Source organism: Onychostoma macrolepis, chromosome 09 (assembly GCF_012432095.1).
Source record: "Onychostoma macrolepis isolate SWU-2019 chromosome 09, ASM1243209v1, whole genome shotgun sequence".
NCBI lineage: Eukaryota > Metazoa > Chordata > Actinopteri > Cypriniformes > Cyprinidae > Onychostoma > Onychostoma macrolepis.
In genome coordinates, this window is record NC_081163.1 from 32,079,027 (window position 1) to 32,096,712 (window position 17,686).

A 17,686-nucleotide genomic window follows, 5' to 3' on the forward strand; every position below is an offset into this window, starting at 1 on the left:
TATAAGGTTAATAGCCCGATAATAGCCCAATATCTTTGTAACTTGTTTTATATCATTTTTTTCAAGAAATGTATTAAAATCAGGTTAAGAGTAATCTAGGATATGTTATTAAAACATTAGAATTGTTGCATGGGTTGAAACATACCTTTTGTAACAAAAACAAGCGTTTTTTTAAAATTGCTGACACTAACATGTGCTAACCTGACCAGACATCATTTTGGAAATGATGCCATGGCAACAAAAAATGCACACATTGTCACATGACTGAACCTGGGTGTTCATTACATGTCACTTAAGGACTTCCTCAGTTGAAAGTGAGGGATAATGCTTTAAAAAGACCTTTCCAGATAATCACAGTGGGTTCTTATGGGTTGTTTACACCCCTGAGCAAGACGAGTTATCAATTATTATCCGATAAAAGACTGTTGTTGATCAGTAAGAAAGCGTGTATCTGCTAAATTTAAGCTTTCTAACTGCATAGCCTATAAATGGCAAAAAACTAACAGCCACGTGGTCTTAAAAATCGCTCGGCGCTAGCGTGATATGAACGGTGCATTTGAAAATAGTCAAAGACCAGTTTTTACTGATCAAAACAAAACATGCTACTAGTCATGCCAGCTCTAGACTAACCTTAAAGCTCTTCTAAACGTAAATTGTACGATATTCGCTATATCACCTTGAAACCTAGCTAATCAGAGCGGCTGAGATGGTTAGAGCGCCGCTAACTGTCAATCAAGCGCTCTGTTTAAAGAAGCAGCTCAGAGGCTCCGCCCCCTCCGCAAAACTCATCTGATAAAACGCAACCGAGAGCTGGAGGAATCAAAGACACCGACTGCACGGTCCTCCGTTACCGCTGGAGCAGCACCACCAATCCCGCAGCACGCCTCCAGCGCTGTTTTTTTTATCAGAGCACGCAAACAATAGCGGCTGGAAAGGATCGAGAGGAATATATTGCCCTCTTAACAGAACAATGAACGCGGGCTGATTTCTCAGGTAAGCCGCGCGCCCCGCTCCCTGCTCCGTTGTATTAGCAGCGATTTGTGAACGCAAGATATAATAACCCTTAAATCACGGCGATTAGTATATGATGGGCATGTTATTAGGATATGTTTATTTATTTTTGTTTGCATGATTGTTTTTATTGCGCTACATCCACGCTCGCCGTCATTTACTCCACGTTGTTCTGTCGCCTCTGTGGACGCAATGTAAGAAAGAAACGCGATATGAGATTATTTGAGCCAGCGGTGCAGTTCTGCAGTGATGGCTGCACAACATCAAAGTGCTTTTGCTTTTAAACCCCTCTGTTCGCGTTCAAAACGCACGCAGTGTTGAGTTCAGTGTGCTTCATTTATCCCTTCCCCTCTGTGTTCGCTGGCGCTTCGTTTGCTATGCATGCCGAAGTTCAATTAAATAACTCACGGCAGCCCTCAAGTGCAGTCGGATGGTATCTATGCAAAACCCCTTTATCTGCCAGCCAGGTGAGCAGACTGGGGAGAACATGTGCTGTTAGGGTGGTAGGGGTGGAAGTTTTAAATGGATAGGCTCACTTCCAGATTTCAGTGTTGTTAGATGCTACATAATTATATGCATGCATGATAGATACATGCTGAAAATGTCCTTTGTTAGGATGGCCATAAATGGAGACCTAATTGAAAGAGTGTGTTGCTTTCTTGGTTCTAAAATAAAAATGTATGTAGCATGTATTTTTGTAGTAGTGTATATGATCTGAATTAGTTTTATTTTCTGTTGTCATTATAATTAATTTAATTTTAGGTTTCCTTTATATATATATGTATGTATATGTGTGTGTATTTGTTTTTTAACATTTACAAGTTTTGGTTACTTTTAAATATTAATATTTAATTCTGGCTGTATTTCAATAAATGAAAACAAGTTTTTAATAGTTAACAATGATACTGGTCTATTTGCATCCTTTTGCTGAATTCTGTATGATTTTTGCAGCGGTTGACACATAGATTGGTGATGTGCTTCTCCTCTGGTGGTGATAAAATGTGTTGTTGTTAATGAATTATTTTGTATAGTTACATCAGGAACTGTAGAAGACTATGAAAGGTTTATGCAAGTATACTGTAGGTGTCTATGTTTGTGTGTGCATCTGGCTGAATCTAGGCGATTTTCCAGCATGACAAGAACAACAAGCAGTGTGACAGACTCGATCCAGATGAAGTCACAAGAACAATGGGACATTTTCTGGAGTAGGAAAAAAATGCCTATAATGGATGCAGATTTAAACTAGCTATAGCAGAACAAGACTAGATACAAAGCCTACATTGTGCTAAAAGCACATCCATGTATACACAATGCAGACCTATAAGAGACTAAATAAGGTAATGCATTTAAAATCAAATTAACCTATTAAGTATCGATGTATACAGCTGTTTATTTCCAGGCGTTCATACTGGATGCAGTGTTTGTTAGTGCTTTGTGTGCAAGGTGATGTCTGTGTCCTCTGTCAGATGGAAAATCTGGTTAATCAGTAAAATCTTGATGACTTCTAGTTATGTCATGCATAATATTGAGTTTAGAGTGCAGTAGCCAAAAAATCTAAAAAGAGGCTTTGTTTTTACAGTATTAATACTGTTAAAATCACCAGTGCTCCGTTATAACTAGTCATCTGCGATCAGTGTAGTTGATGCCAGTTTTAAAACTACAGAAACACTCTTGCACTAGCATAGCTCATGGGTCTTGAGATATCCTGATTCCAGGCCAGCTCTCAGAGGAGTGACTGTATGATCTGCATATGAAAACACTGGCTGTAGGATTGCTGTTGGAGTTCATTTTTTCAAATGAAACATGACACGGATGGGCTTTATTGTCCACTAGGTCAGATAAAAGTTTCAGACATGTGGCTTATTGACCGTCACTGTATCTTGCAGTTCCTGATCAATGATCATGCGGGTTTTATGTTGTATAGATTATAAGTGGGGTCAATAGAACATTTGTTGTCTTTTAATAGTTTTCAGGTCAGAGTTCTTTGCTTCTCTATATGTTCGATATGCATTTGCTCCCATCATGTAACCTGTTATAGCTGTTTGTTGTAGGACTCTACAAAAAGGGTTTTTCCTGCTGGTCATCTAATAAATGTAAATTTCCCATTTTAACTGATACTTCCAAGATTATCCAGATTTTCTTCCAAATATTGCAGTTCCAACAAAAACCTATGATAGCTAGCTATAGTTATTGGTAACACGTATGTGGTGACGGTTTCGTCAACCTGACTGATATGGCTATAATGTTATGTATTAATGTGGTAAATGAAAATTAAGCATTTTCAATCCTAAACACTTCTTACTCATCCTTTTTTCTTCCTCTTTAATCTTTCTTGCCTTGAAATGACCATAAGGGTTTTGTTTTGCATGTTGAATGTAACATTGTCACATGGAAGACTTTCATTTTTCTTTTCTTATTTGAAGCAATGGAGCAGTCTTTGTTGTGTGGGTGTTTTTCACAGTTGAAAAAAAGAGAACAGCGGAGCTGCAATCAGGTTGAGGTAATTAGAAAAGGCAGCAGGGTGAAGAACGTCAGCACAGCTGATTTGCAGATTTAATCAGTCATAAGTCATTACATCCCAATGTACACAAAGAATATCAGGCAAATGTAATTACCACACAACAACCACTGTAACCTTAACCTGCCAAACAATAAAATCACTTAACTAGTACAAGGTCATTTCAGACGGACAGCACAAACGTCAGAGCTGGAACAGACAGCTTAATGGATGTTATTACACGCTAGCCAAAATTACACTCAGTTCTTCAGTGTTAAGGACCAAAGGTTTTGTTGGCTATCTGAGCACAATTTGTCCTGCCGTTTAGTGGTGCATGTTCCCATTTGTTGAGGCGTAGTAGTTTCATAGTCTGATATCTACTGAGGACAGTTTTACGTTGCCGACTAACTCTGTGTTTTAAGGGGATCATGGTTCACTCAAAAATGAAAATTTCATTGTGTCATTTGCTCACCTTTGTGTCTTTCCAAACTCATGAGACGTCTGTTCGTCTTGGAACACAAATGAAGATATTTTTGTTCATTCATTGAAGTTCCACACAACTAAAACTTTAATGCATCAAAAAGCGCAAAAAGACATTGTGAAAGTAATCCATATGAATGGAGTGATTTATTGGTTGCATGGAATTATAAAAAAACAAAAGACAGAAATAAAATATAAAAAATATCTAAATTTTTTGTTTCAAAGAGGAATGAAAATCATATAGCTTTGGAACGACATGATCGTAAGTAACTGATGTTGTTTGGAAGATGGCAGGCTGTTCAATTGAGAATCTGAGACTTCATGCCATTTTGTCTTGATAAAATAACACTTAAAGTGCCACAAATGGTCATGCTGGTGTCTTATATTTTGCCAACAAATTCCTCAAACACAACCATATTCTGCTTTGTTTTTGTGTCTGAAATATTCAGTGCTTATTAATTCTGCATGAAGAATCCAAAGTCAAAACACTATTTTCCCTAGTTTCTTCAGTGTTTTGTGCAGAAGAGAACGCTGCGATAATTACAAAAGCTACAGGCATCTAGCCGGGGTAAAAAGATGCACATGAACCAATTGAAATGATAATGCATATTTAAATATTAATATATGAATATTGTTTTGTGGTGTTTTTTTATGGTTGGAATTGTGCCTTTTGGTTATTTGTTGGCTTTGTAGGACATGCCTTTTAAAAAGATTCTGATACCTCTTTGTTCTGCATATTCCTCTTGGTGTCCCCGCTTCAGCTCTCTCATATGGTACTGTACTGATTTCACTGCCTGTTTTATGTAATGTGGCAGCCACAGTTGTCAACATGCTCTTATGTTTTCTGATAAATGGAGTGTCAGTGTTTATCTATTGAGTTTGAGTCTGGCTGCTCAGTTGATGAAAATTGAGTTTTATGCTCAACAGTGCCCGGATTCACACGATGGTGCGGTCGCTGTAGTTTTTGGGTTTATTTACACTGTTTCAGTTCTTTTGGTCTGGTTTAGCATTCACACTGTCATTTTGTTTAGCACCAAACCTAAAGATACAAAACAAAAGGCATAGGGCTGGGTAAAAAAATATGAAAGTCTTGATTTTAATTGATTGTCATTTTTATGAAAATATATTGATTCTTAAATCCCAAGAACTGATTAGTCTAGCCTGTTTTCAGTTAACGAATGGAGCATCCAATAAATCACTAAGCTTTGTGCTATTGTTAATTTGAAATGAGATTTTGTTTTATATTAAAAGTATGTTTATTTTAATACAGTAAATAAATAGCGCTTTGGTGCGGTGTCATGTGGAGTGACAGATCGCTGTAGCACTTCAAAGAGAAGCGAGAACTGATCATCTCCACTTTTTAATAACCGTTTCAGCTCGAAATAACATGAATGAACATCCAAAGTTATTCTAAAAGAAAGAATACAGTTTACTGAAATCCATATCTGGTATCATGTAATCGCTTAATCAGTGTTTCAACCACACAAACACGTCAGTATAACAGCTTGTAAACCATGCCACATTTACGTCAGCTAAAAAAAAAAATTATAGAAAACTGCCGAGATGAGCATTTTGCTAAATCTAAGCACCGTGTAGCGTTTTCATTATAATTTTTACTGTTCTTCAGTGTTTAATTTGTTTGAATAAGTCTGGCCACCATTTAAATGTTTATATTTCAAAAAATGAATTGATTGTTTCTACTAAGTAATTGTAACTTTATTATAAAAACTGTCATTTAAGCGTTTGTATACAAATCAGTTAGCCTAATTGAGTCATATAGTACCAACTGACTTTTTTTTTTTTTTTTTCTTTGAGAAAATGTGGCATACTGAACCTGATCTATCCAAAATAATCAATATCGACTCAAATTGTGTTGCAAGCTTGTGATTCGAATCACATCATGAAATTTGTCAAAACCCAGCCCTAAAAAGGTATAAGAATCCGGTCAAAACCTGATTTGAAAAGTTGACACTTGCCAAACATCCAAAACAATGCTGTGTTTTAGGCTAAATGCACTTATGTATACATATCGTGTGTTTTTTTTTTTTATTTTATTTATTTTTTTAGCCAGCTGATAACTCACAAAGAGCTTATAAAATGTTATTTAAAAAAGGGATCAAAACATTGCCAGGAATTTGTTTCACACACAGATCTGCTACATGGAGATGGCAGTTCTGATGCCTCTTCTCCTTTTCCTGTTTATTGCATAAATTGTTTGACTTATGTTTCCAAAACCATTGCTATTTGCAGTTACCTTTGTGTTACTAATGGTGCATAAATTACATGCTCACCCCTTAATGTAACAAGATGGCACAAATGTGTAATATTGGTCTTCATATCTTATTGCATTAGCCATCCTGATTACTTTGGCTAGCATTTCTATATACAGTCCTGCTAACAGATATGTGGTAGAGATGGTTGAATTGGTCACTCTCTATCTCATAAAATGCCAGTGCTCGTTTAGTTTTAGGGCATTTCATACAGTCTGACTTACATTATGCTAATTATAGAGCTGAGTCCCATGGGGCACCCTAAGGTTAAATGTACTGCACAGTGGCACAATAGGAGCAGGCTAGATCTTGATCACCGTAAGTCTTGAGTTCCTGGGTCACCGTTGCTTAGGATTAGTTTTGTGCTTCTGCTTTAACCTTCAAGCTACGGCCCAAAGTCCATTTTATGACACACCAAGAACAATGAGCTGTAAGTACATGAATCTGAACTTTCCTTTGCAGTTTGCTTGCGGCTGGTAAAGTATTACGTTCATATGAACATGTCCCGACAATTTCAGGAGCGGAGCACATCTAAAAGCCCAGAACTGAAATGAAAAGCTCCTGCTGTTGTACACACTGGAAAGAAACTTCTAAAGACTCAAACAGAAACAAATCATTGCATGTTAACAATGTTTTCTTTCCCTTCTCTGAGGTTATGCGCTATAGTTTTATTAGCGTGTGATTGGACTGTTGACAGTCTCATTCAAGTCCCACACTTTGAGGAATTATGATAAAGGAGTCTCTGTTTGAACTCAACGCTGTGCTGTTTTGTGGCAGTGAGTCATATTCTCTCTGGTCTTAATGCAAGAAGTGTGATTGTCAATCATTTCCGAGCTTTATGACATCTCCATCTGTTCTTTGAGAATATCTGTACTCTACGCCTGTATTAATTCCTAATACTAGTGAAATTTCTTGATTCTTTAAAGTCAAGCATATTACTCTTGGCATGAGTCCAAAAATTTCAATCGTCAGAGTGTCCTCTTCTGTTGAGTCAATTATTATTTTTTTTCACAAATGTCGTTTCAGTTTAGTCGATTTTGTCATATTTGTAAATTTAACTGAATTGACTATTTTTAGTGTATAAAAAGTCAAATGTGTGGTAGTCTAAAACATGTCAAATGTCAGCGCCGCACTGAAAACTTTTAGTGAAAAATGTATAAACCTTTATTAAATTAAACATGCACCAAACAAATGAAACCTTAATCTAAATAAAATACAGCATCTTTAACAACCTGAGCTCCTGCTAGCGTTTGAATGAGTATACTGAAGTGCTGTTTATAAATTAAATTATACAGACAAAACACATCTTTAATTGCATTGTGTTTAGTCATTTGCAGACTGGAAGTGAAATTTCACCATTCCTGATACTTGTTGTGATGTATCACCTTTAATGTAATTATTTGAATTGATCCGAAACATGTGAAATGCTTATTGAGCATCCTTATTTGCTCATACCGTGTCTTCATGCAGCTCTCCTGAAATATTATAACCCATGATTAAAACGCATAAAGTTCCTTTTAGGATTCGTATATTGAGAGAGGGAGTGAAAGGCCTGATTATATTAGTATAATATTCACAGTGAGAGTGGAAAGTGGGTCAAAAAGAGCCATTTATTTTAAACCCATTTAAATGTTTTACTTAACACTATACTCGTGTGCAATACTTGTTTCTAAAGCTTCAAAGAAGTACGGTCAAAATATTGGATTCATATTTTTCTTTCTTTATTTTATTCTAATTTTGTCTTACCAAAGTACTGGTACTTTTGGCATCCCTACAACTTTGACTTGGGTTGGTTCTGTGCATATTTCTTTGTTTTGGTGGCTGGTGGAGCAGGAAGCTGCCGAGCCGCCCATTACGGTGACTGAGGGATTGATGGCTTTCGCACAGGTCTGCATGTCGCTGCTTTACACTGCTCTCTGTGGTGCTGTCTAATGGGCTGTCAGGTGTCAGGGCCAGCCGCTGCATAACACCAGCCAGACTCTGGCCCAGGGGAGACAGGAGTGTAATTTCAGATGACAGGCAAATGCTGAGGTTCTGGGCCAGACCTCCGAGCGCCAAGAGGTAAATTTATCTGGGGTGGGCTTTGGACCTCAATGAAATTGAATGAACTTCAATTAGAAGTACACAAAGCGAGTGTAATTGAGTCTAAGGGAAAGCTTGTAAACCCCTGAACTGGGTGTGAGCAGGTCACCGTGGTGGTATGTTCAGGTAATTGCTAATTCTGCAGTGTCAAATACTATGAGCAGATGACTTGCCTTGCAGACATGGCAAGTTTGTGATCAAAGACACAACGCCTACACTGCTTGTAGACTGTAGTGGGTGTGAGGCGTGTGTTTATGACTCTACATCTGGGCCAAAAGACCAAAATATCATTTCAGCATAGCAATTTTAGGACTGACCTTTTTTTTTTTTTTTTTTTTGAATAGTGCTTTATTTGATAATTTTATAAATGCATACATAAATAGATCAAAGACAAGATGTCCCTTTTTTTTTTTTTTTTTTGTGGTGTCCGCAGCAACTTAAATTTACAGAAATTATATTTTATATGCATTGAAAGCATATTAAATGCAAGTTAAGTGTCTCATGTCTTTATCTCGGTAAACTCCTAATTTGCTGCTAATTAATAGTAAGGCAGCTGCTATAGTAGTTAGATTTATGAATGGAGTTAAGGGATCCAGAATGTGGTCATGTACTGTAGAATAAGGCATTTAATATGTGCTAAAGAAGTACTAATAAACAGCCAATATGCTAGTAATATGCACACTAATAAACGCAACTAGTTAATGGTGAATAGTGTTCCCTAATTTTTTTATTTTTTTTTCCTCTGTCTTTAGTCCCTGTTTCTGTTTCTAAACTTAATTTCTGTCAGGAGCACTATCGTCAAAATGATTGGCACTTAGCATACAGTTTGGTTTGGCGGTATGGTTCTATTCTGGGCAAATATTCGCTGCCCATCCATGCAGCCTGTCATGAATGAGCAGCAATAAGAACCCCAGGGTGAACGGAACAGAACAAAGCAGATATCATTAAGGTACTTAATGATATTTAAGCGTAACTACATTATTCCAGAGAAAAGGTGTCCGACTCAACGAGGAATATCAGAACGCCAAGTCCTGACTGTGGCGAAAGGAGGAGTTGGGGATGGAGGAGGGTAATTTACTCCTGAGCAAGCGAAAAAGCTGCTTTTTAATTTTTCGGAATAATACTGAATAGAGCTTATACAGGAGTGCTGTGATAGGTGTCGTATTCCTAGGTATGTGATCAGCCGAGAGTCAGCCGACGCAAGCTTGACTCACGTGACCTGCCAGAACTAACACTATACGCTTGATATTTGCAATTCACTGTAATAATCACATGCTTTTTTTTTTTTTTTTTTTCTCTGTCTTGGTGGTGAGATCAGATCTTCAAGTGGACCCCTTATCACACTGGATTATTAAAATTAATAGCAAAAGGAGTGTTTGGAAAGTAGGGCTGTCATACCGGTTTTTGCATTTGGAATGAGTCTCCTTGGTACTTTATCAAAAGCTGTTGAAGAGCCAAAATACACACACTTCTGACCACATGTTTGTATAATTGTTAATGCAGCATTTTTAACTCTGTTTTTCTTCATGTTTCATTAGGTAAGTTTACATGCACTAATTTTCATCAGCCGGAATGAATCTGTTTAGAAATGAAGACCACAGCAGAATTGTCATTGGAACTACTGCAGACACAATTGCCATTTTTGCCTTGATAAGATATCTCAAAACAAAGCTGACATGAGTCAAAAGTTCAGCAAATATTTGTGAACCTGGACAAGTATAACCCTGGATAAGTAGCACGGGTATATTTGTAGCAAAAGCCAAAAATACATTTTATGGGTGATTATGTATTGATTTTTCTTTTATGCCAAAAATCAGGATATTATGTAAAGATCATTTTGTAAATTTTCTACCATAAATATCAGAACTTAATTTTTGATTAGTAATATGCATTGCCAATAACTTCATTTGGACAACTTTAAAGGCAATTTTCTCAACATTTTGAGAGGGAGGATTTTTTATTTTTTTTGCCTCAGATTCCAAATATTTAAATTGCCCTATCCTAACAAATCATACATCAATGGTAAGCTTATTTATTATGTATAAATTTCAATTTCCAAATAAGGGTCAATTTGACTGGTTTTGTGGTCCAGGGTCACATTTAGTAATTATTCAGTCTGCTCCACTAACCAGTTCATAACACATGAGGTTCATGCACATCACGACACAAAGTATTTTTCCTTTAAGAAAAGTGTGTGTGCGCCTTGTTGATCAAATTATTTCAGGTCTACACCATCCCTTCCTATCTGATCAAAATTCCAATTTCATTCAGATTGAGCTCAGTTGAATGGAGAGGTGTTTACATGAAGGCTTTTCAGTCCGATTGAGCCATCAATCCGATTATAAACAATTATTTGGGTGCGTGTAAACGCATTGTTATTCAAATGTACAGCAGTTGTCGCATAACCAAAAAACCTCAATACAGCACAGAATAATCTATTGCAAAATTGCTTGAGACATCTTTACATTTGCGCACAACCACTGCATGTCATGCAGCCCAGGAGCTATCGGATTGGTCGGTTAGCAGCTTGCTCCAAAGATTTGGTTAATGGGGTCAGACATTTCTGTTTGTCAATGCATGCACAAACTCATATCACTGCCTGTTCGCACATATGCGCTTGCAGAGATGATGTTTTGTTAAAGCATGGTTCAAGTATCTTTTGTGACAGAGTCTGATGTAATTTTTCTTGCATATTAGTCACTTTCATGGTGCATTGTTTGCTATGGCAACACAGTTTGATTGAAGTTGATATTTGTAATCATGTAGGCTTTATTTATTGTGCCTATGCCAACCAAGCAGATATTGTTGATATGGGAATGCTGATGGATTTTTCCAGGTATTACAGACCTCCCTGATTACAATAGGCAGGAGTGTTCTATTTCACCTAGACGCATCTTGGGGAACTTGTCATATGTCGGCTGGATGACAGTCTGTGCTGTGTGAAGACCTTTGTTGCTCCCAGGAATCTATTGAGAAGCGATCATCCTGCTGTTAGCAGAGGTAGAACGCTGTCTAAGAGATGCAGAGCTTTCAGTAATTTGTCAGAGACTACTACTGCGAAGTTCAGTTTGTACTTCCTGGAAACTTTTTATTCCGCTCTGTTTTTGACACTCCTTTCATTTAGCTTTTGCCAGTTCCCTGTGTGTCACGGTTAAATATCGTAACTGAGATGGTATCACTAACCACTGAGTTAAGGTTTTCTGTTTAAAAGCATTTAGTTAGAATTATGATCTGGTGTAAATGCTCCTTTTAAGGAATTATTCATATATTTAATTTAATTGTGTGTGTGTGTGTGTTTTTTTTTTTTTTTTTTTAAATATAATATAATTAATCTAGGGCTTTTTAATAATAAGAGGGCTTTTGCCAAAACAATGTTGAAAGGAATTCAAATGCCACAAAAATATAATTGAATTGATCAATACTTGTTTTCTATTTAGTTGCACTAAATGCCCTTAAAGATATTCACCATGGCAACCATAGTTAATTCCAAAATACCATAATTACTTCATTATTCATGCTGCCACTTCATACAACATTTATTGTTATTGCTGTAAAGCCATAATTAATTATTAAAATGTCTTAACACTGCAGTCTATAACCGTTTTCAACATTGATAACAGGAAATGTTTCTGGAGCAGCACATCAGCATATTAGAATGATTTATGAAGGATCATGTGATACTAAAGACATGAGTAATGCAGCCTTAGTGATTTTTCAAATACGTAAAAGTTTTCTGACCTCAAACTCGTTTGACTAGTCTGTGGCCTTAGTCGGTGTTGTGTCATAGCTGTGTGGGCGGAGTCAGCGTGGGGGGAAAACGAACCTTTCCCCCTCATTGGAAAAGCATGGTGTTGACCCAGAATGGTGTACATTAAAATCATTTCTGCTGCTCGACAGAGCACGATACATCGAAAAACTGAGCCGTATTGTGTCGGACTGTCCGTACGGTATCTGTGACTGGACAAACGACCCAACGAAATGGCCAGAGGTGTCGTTTCCTGATTCTTTTTGTTACCTGATTGAGTCTCCAGGCAAGAGACTGCTTGTGAAAGTAAACATTTGTCGTTTTGTTTTGCTTAATCTTAATAAAGTGATAAAGACTAGAGTAAAAGCCTGTCATACTTTTTTTATTTATATATTAAAAATTATTTTAACATTGAGAAGACATGGGTAACATTTAAAGGTCTACTGAAGTGCCTTAAAATGCACAGCATTATGTGGTGTGTGTGCTAAACGTATAGCCTAATCATTTTCACAAATACACGCCGTAAAATAAAAAGATTAAAATAACATGAAAATATCCCTTACGAAAATTTAACCGTGGTTACAACCAAAAAAACATGGTTATCATTGGTAAACCATGGTAAAAACAAATTAAACATGTTTTGACACTAACCATAGTTTAACCATGGTATTTGTAGTAAAACTGTGGTTATAAGCTACAACTGTTATAAAAACGCCCAAAAAACACTGTTAGCCTAGCCTACATTTACTATAGTAATACCATTGTTAATTTTCGTAAGGGATTGTATATAATATATGAAATGAATGTAAATGTCATATTAAAACATCACATGACTAATGACAGGTCATTGAAGGGTAAGTAGTCTAGTCTATCTGGAGTGCATATACATATGAATATAAAGTTTGATATGTTTCATACGTTGTATATCCATAATAACTGCTGTCGGAGTTCTGATGTTGTGTGCTACCTCCGTCAGTTTATTCGGCAGTATATAAATCATCAGATCGGATTTTTATTTTTTACTTATTAGAGGTACAGAACGCCACGTCTGAACAGAACGTCAGCATTGCACCAAGCAAAAAATCAATCGAAATCATAACAAAAAGTGAAGCTCAAGCGTCTAACAAGGTCTCCGTACATTAATTAGTACGGTTTGTTTTCCCCCACAGCCTGAACGGATATGACGTTTTTGTGGCCGTTCCCAGTAGGGATGTTCATTTCGGTTATTTTTCCTAACCGACAACCGACGCTCGTTAACCGATTATTAACCGTTAACCGACAAGATTATTTTAAATTAGAACTAAAATTAAATTAGTATAAGTGTCTGTGACCCGTTAAAAATACTAACATTTGTTTTCCGGGGATTAATTTTACATGCGCAAAAAGCAGCAAGCAACCCTAACCTTTTACATTTCCGATTATCTTCATGACTAAAAGGAGTAGTTGCTTCCACTGTTAGAAAAAAACTAAATCAAGTGATATCTCCAGCGCCGCACACAGTTTAGCATTCTACCTTGACAATGCAGCCTGTTCATTATCATTTAAAAAAAACAATCAGTCAAACATATGGGAAAAGGAAAAAAAAAACACTGCTCAGTTTAAATATGTAGTAAAATCTGTGCCGTTAAGCGTTATCATCGTACCGCCGTGAAGTTATGCAAAACATTTTGTTTTCCGTGGATATTGGAAAGCGAGTGAAGTAGGCCTAGGCTACATAAGGTAAATAATCTTTTGGCATTCAAATACATCGCGAATACGGAAACATTTGATTTTGTGTAGAACGAGAGACCCAACACATTGGTTTCAGTTTCGTTTTAGCCTTAATTGTTTTTGGTTCGTCGCTATAGCTTCTTACATTTTTAATTCTTGTTCTTTTATAGGCAACTTTTAATTGAAAGGATTTGTTGTGGAGTGAGGGGAACTAAAATAGCATAGCTATGTTTACAGTGTTTTATAATATTTGTAATTCGCGTCAGCCTATTTCTGAATGAAATGATAAAATGCACTTATAGGCGACTTTTTTTTTTTCTCTCTCTAAAAAACGTGTTTTTTTTTTTTTTTTGTTTTTTATACGCGTAGCTTATTTTAACCATGCATTAAACCTGTTAAAATATCTTGATAAATTACAGAAATAAATAAGTGACTTTAAACCGTTTAACTGATTGTATTAATCGGTCAAAATTCTTATCGGTCGGTTAACGGTTAAACGGTTAAAATGAACATCCCTAGTTCCCAGCAATGCCGACCAAGTCAATGCCATCTTTACCACTGTGTGTTTGGTCAGCAGCATGAAAGAGACCTAAATAAAGTTTAACAGAGTCATCAGGAAGTCTGGCTCCGTTATCAGACACTGCCTTGGCACGCTGAAGGAGATCTCTCTCTGTACTCCATCGTTTAGCATGAATGCCACCCTTTACTTGGCACACAGCTCAGACAAAAGAGCACATTCAGCAACAAACTGATTGCACCATCATGCATGAAAAGAGACAGGAAATACTTTGTTCCATCAGCCGTCAGTTGTACAATACATTGTTTGCCTCAATATGTGAACAATCTGTCTGATTTGCACATTTTTATCCTTGCATATAATTTGCACTGTTTTCACTTGTAAAGTGTTCCTCTGATATCCCTGCTGCTTTTCTGCTTGCATTATCTAGAAAATCCCTTATTGCTTGTCATTTTGCTCCTGCTGTTTCCACTCTATGAAGCGAGTGTGTTGTGGTCACGATTCAACCTTATCTTGAATGTGAAGAAATCAATGATGCACAATGGAGATGGAAAATTGTGAAATATGCTACCTACTCATTTGTTGCAAATGGCTGTCGTTGTGGTTGCATCACACGCTGTTCATGTGCAGCGGTGAGTCTCGTGTGTGTGTGTGTGCACTGCACACTAATGCACAGTGGTGTTCAAAATTTTAGGGTCAGTGAAATCTAGTTTGTAGTACTTTATTTCCTTCTCTATACATTTTGTTCCATTGACTTCCATTCATATGCATGTGAATGAGGGACACAGGAACACAGGATTGTGTTCCAATGTTCACGTTTGGTCATCTCTGCCCTGCGAATTTATGTATCACATAACATTGTATCAAGATTCTTAGCTGAATTACAAAACATGCCAACTTTAAATATGCAAGATTGCAGCATTGCAGGTTCTATATTTTTACATTTTGCATATTTATATCTAGAATAGTTTTTTGCTGTATAGTGTGATTATCTATGGAAGCCCGTTTCTGCCACCGAATAAAGGTTATTGCGACTTTCTCACAATCCTGACATTGCGTATAGAAACTCGCAATTGCGAGTTAAAGTCATAATTCTGAGTTGTTTGTTTTTTTTTTTCTTCTCAAAACTGGACTTACTCATATCACACAATTGTGAGTTTATATCTCGCAATTATGTGAAAAAAAAAAAAAAAAAGTCAGAATCGTCAGATGAAAAAGTCGCAATAACCTTTCTTTTTTTTTATTCAGTGGCAGAAAAGGGCTTCCATAGATTTCACATTAGGCCCATTGAAGTTTCTCTCTAATTTTTGCATGCTCAAATACAGTTAAACAGTAATATTGAGTATTACAATTTAAAATAACTTTTCTATTTTCATATATTAAAGATATTTAAAAAGGGGTCAGATTGTTTTTCTTGTTTCTTATATAAAGTTCAAAAGAACAGCTATTATATAATATCTTTTGTAAATACCTAAAGTGAATAATTGATGAATAAGTGTTTATTTCTTTCGAAAACTGAAACTTTTGAACTAGTTTGAAATCAACAACCACAAATTAATTTACTCTCACCCTCATGTTGCTAGACTGAGTTTCTTTTGTGGGACACAAAAGAACACATTTTGAAGAACGTTGGGGTCTAAATGACATTGATTTTCATTGGCTTGCATTGTCTGAAGAAGAGGAAAAAAAAAAAAAAGATGAAATATCATCTTTTGTGACCTGCAGGAGTCAGTCAGTCAGACAGGTTTGGAACGACATGAGGGTAAGTAAATTATTATTTTTGGGTAAACTATCCCTTTAGGAATACCAGGTGGCGGCTATAAGCCCTCAATCTGCCCTGCATGTGTATTCATATATTCTTCCTGGTAGTGGACTGTGGTGTATTTGTGGGTGGCAATTTGGGTGTGATTGCCAATAGTCATGTATGTGAGAATTGGCTTCTGTTCATCAGAACAGTTGGGAGACTGTCTGTCTCCTCCCGTTTGAATACCAGACGTCATCCTGTGCCCAGGTACACAGCGGCTTTCTAAACCGCCACTCCTCAGGGTCAGAGTTCATCCACGTTTCCTGTGGAACAGATGGAGCTCGGTATGAGTACAGGTGTGTATGCAGACCCTGTGATTCTTCCATCTTCACCTGAACAAGCTTTGCTCTCTGTTTGTTTGGTGTGCGTTTCTCTTATTTCTACTATACAGATTGTATTGTTATACAATTTATAATTTTATAACACTCTGTAGGTCCGTATTTGTTGTCAATTGGTTATTAACTGATTTAAAAAAAATTGGCTTTCTATTGTCCAGAATTTTTATGGCCGATAACCATTTAAAAAAACAAAACAAAACACAAATTAGTGCCTTTTTTTTTCTTTTTTTTTTTTGTCCAAATAATTAAAAACTTAGACTAAAAATTAAAATCAGTCTTTTTAAACACAAAAAATTACTTTAGGTACTACGACATTGTACATTACAGTGTGAAAAATTGATTAATTTTGGGTTTTGCCAAAGAATACATTCAACACTGCTATTAAATTAGTGTATAGATATATAGAGAGAGAGTGAGTATTAGATGAAAAGTGAAAGTTAGCCGAAATGAAAAGCACAGAACAAAGTCCAGTAGAGTTATTAACTAAAATTGCTACAAAAATTAAGACCATTATAAATTACTTGATTAAATAAATGTTAACCTATTTAATATATTTTTTTAAATACTTTATTACAGCTAGTTGGCAAGGCAATGTAGGTAATTTTTCAATTTAATTTTGTTAAACTTTGTCATACAATAGCTAAAACTGAAAAAAACTACGTAGACACTTAAAAAAAACAAACGTTAAAATATCAGCTAAATACTAAATTGAAAAGAGAAAATATAACCCCCTCCATATATTAAATGAATGAAATTAATAGTATCTCAGTGATACTAAAATTATCGCTGATCCAATACCAGCTGTTTTAATCTCTAATATTGGTCAAAAAACAAGTTGTACATAAAAGGATCGGAGCACGCACATCCAAAAGTGTCTTTGCCAGGTGCAAGATCAAAAGGTACATCAAATAATAGAAAAAAGATCTGCACAGTTATTCTCTCCTAAAAGTGGCAACGTTTCGGTCAAAGACCACACAACACAAACACGTGTGTTTGCCTGACGAAGGTCTTTGGCTTAGTTCACACTGCAGGTTTTAATGGTCCGATCGGATTTTTTGCTGAAATCCTGTTGTTCACATTGTCATTTAAATACGACTGCCATCAGTCTCAAGTGTGAACCGTATACGGCCCTGAAGTGACCCGCATGCGCAGAAGAAGACGTGACTTCAGACGCGGCGCACTGTGTTAGCTTCCCTGTAGCTCAAATAGTAGAGCATGGCGCTAGCAACGCC

At 36.4% G+C, this 17,686-nt stretch overlaps 1 protein-coding gene across 1 annotated transcript in view; it reads left to right on the forward strand.

Annotated features, from left to right (window-relative positions):
- The first annotated feature begins 763 nt into the window (after positions 1–763).
- st6gal2a (ST6 beta-galactosamide alpha-2,6-sialyltranferase 2a) overlaps positions 764–17,686 on the forward strand; it is a 74,899-nt gene continuing 57,976 nt past the window's right edge. Inside the window, exon 1 of the mRNA XM_058786917.1 lies at positions 764–993. The gene's annotated coding sequence lies outside the window, so the exon portion shown is untranslated. The remainder of the gene's footprint in view (positions 994–17,686) is intronic.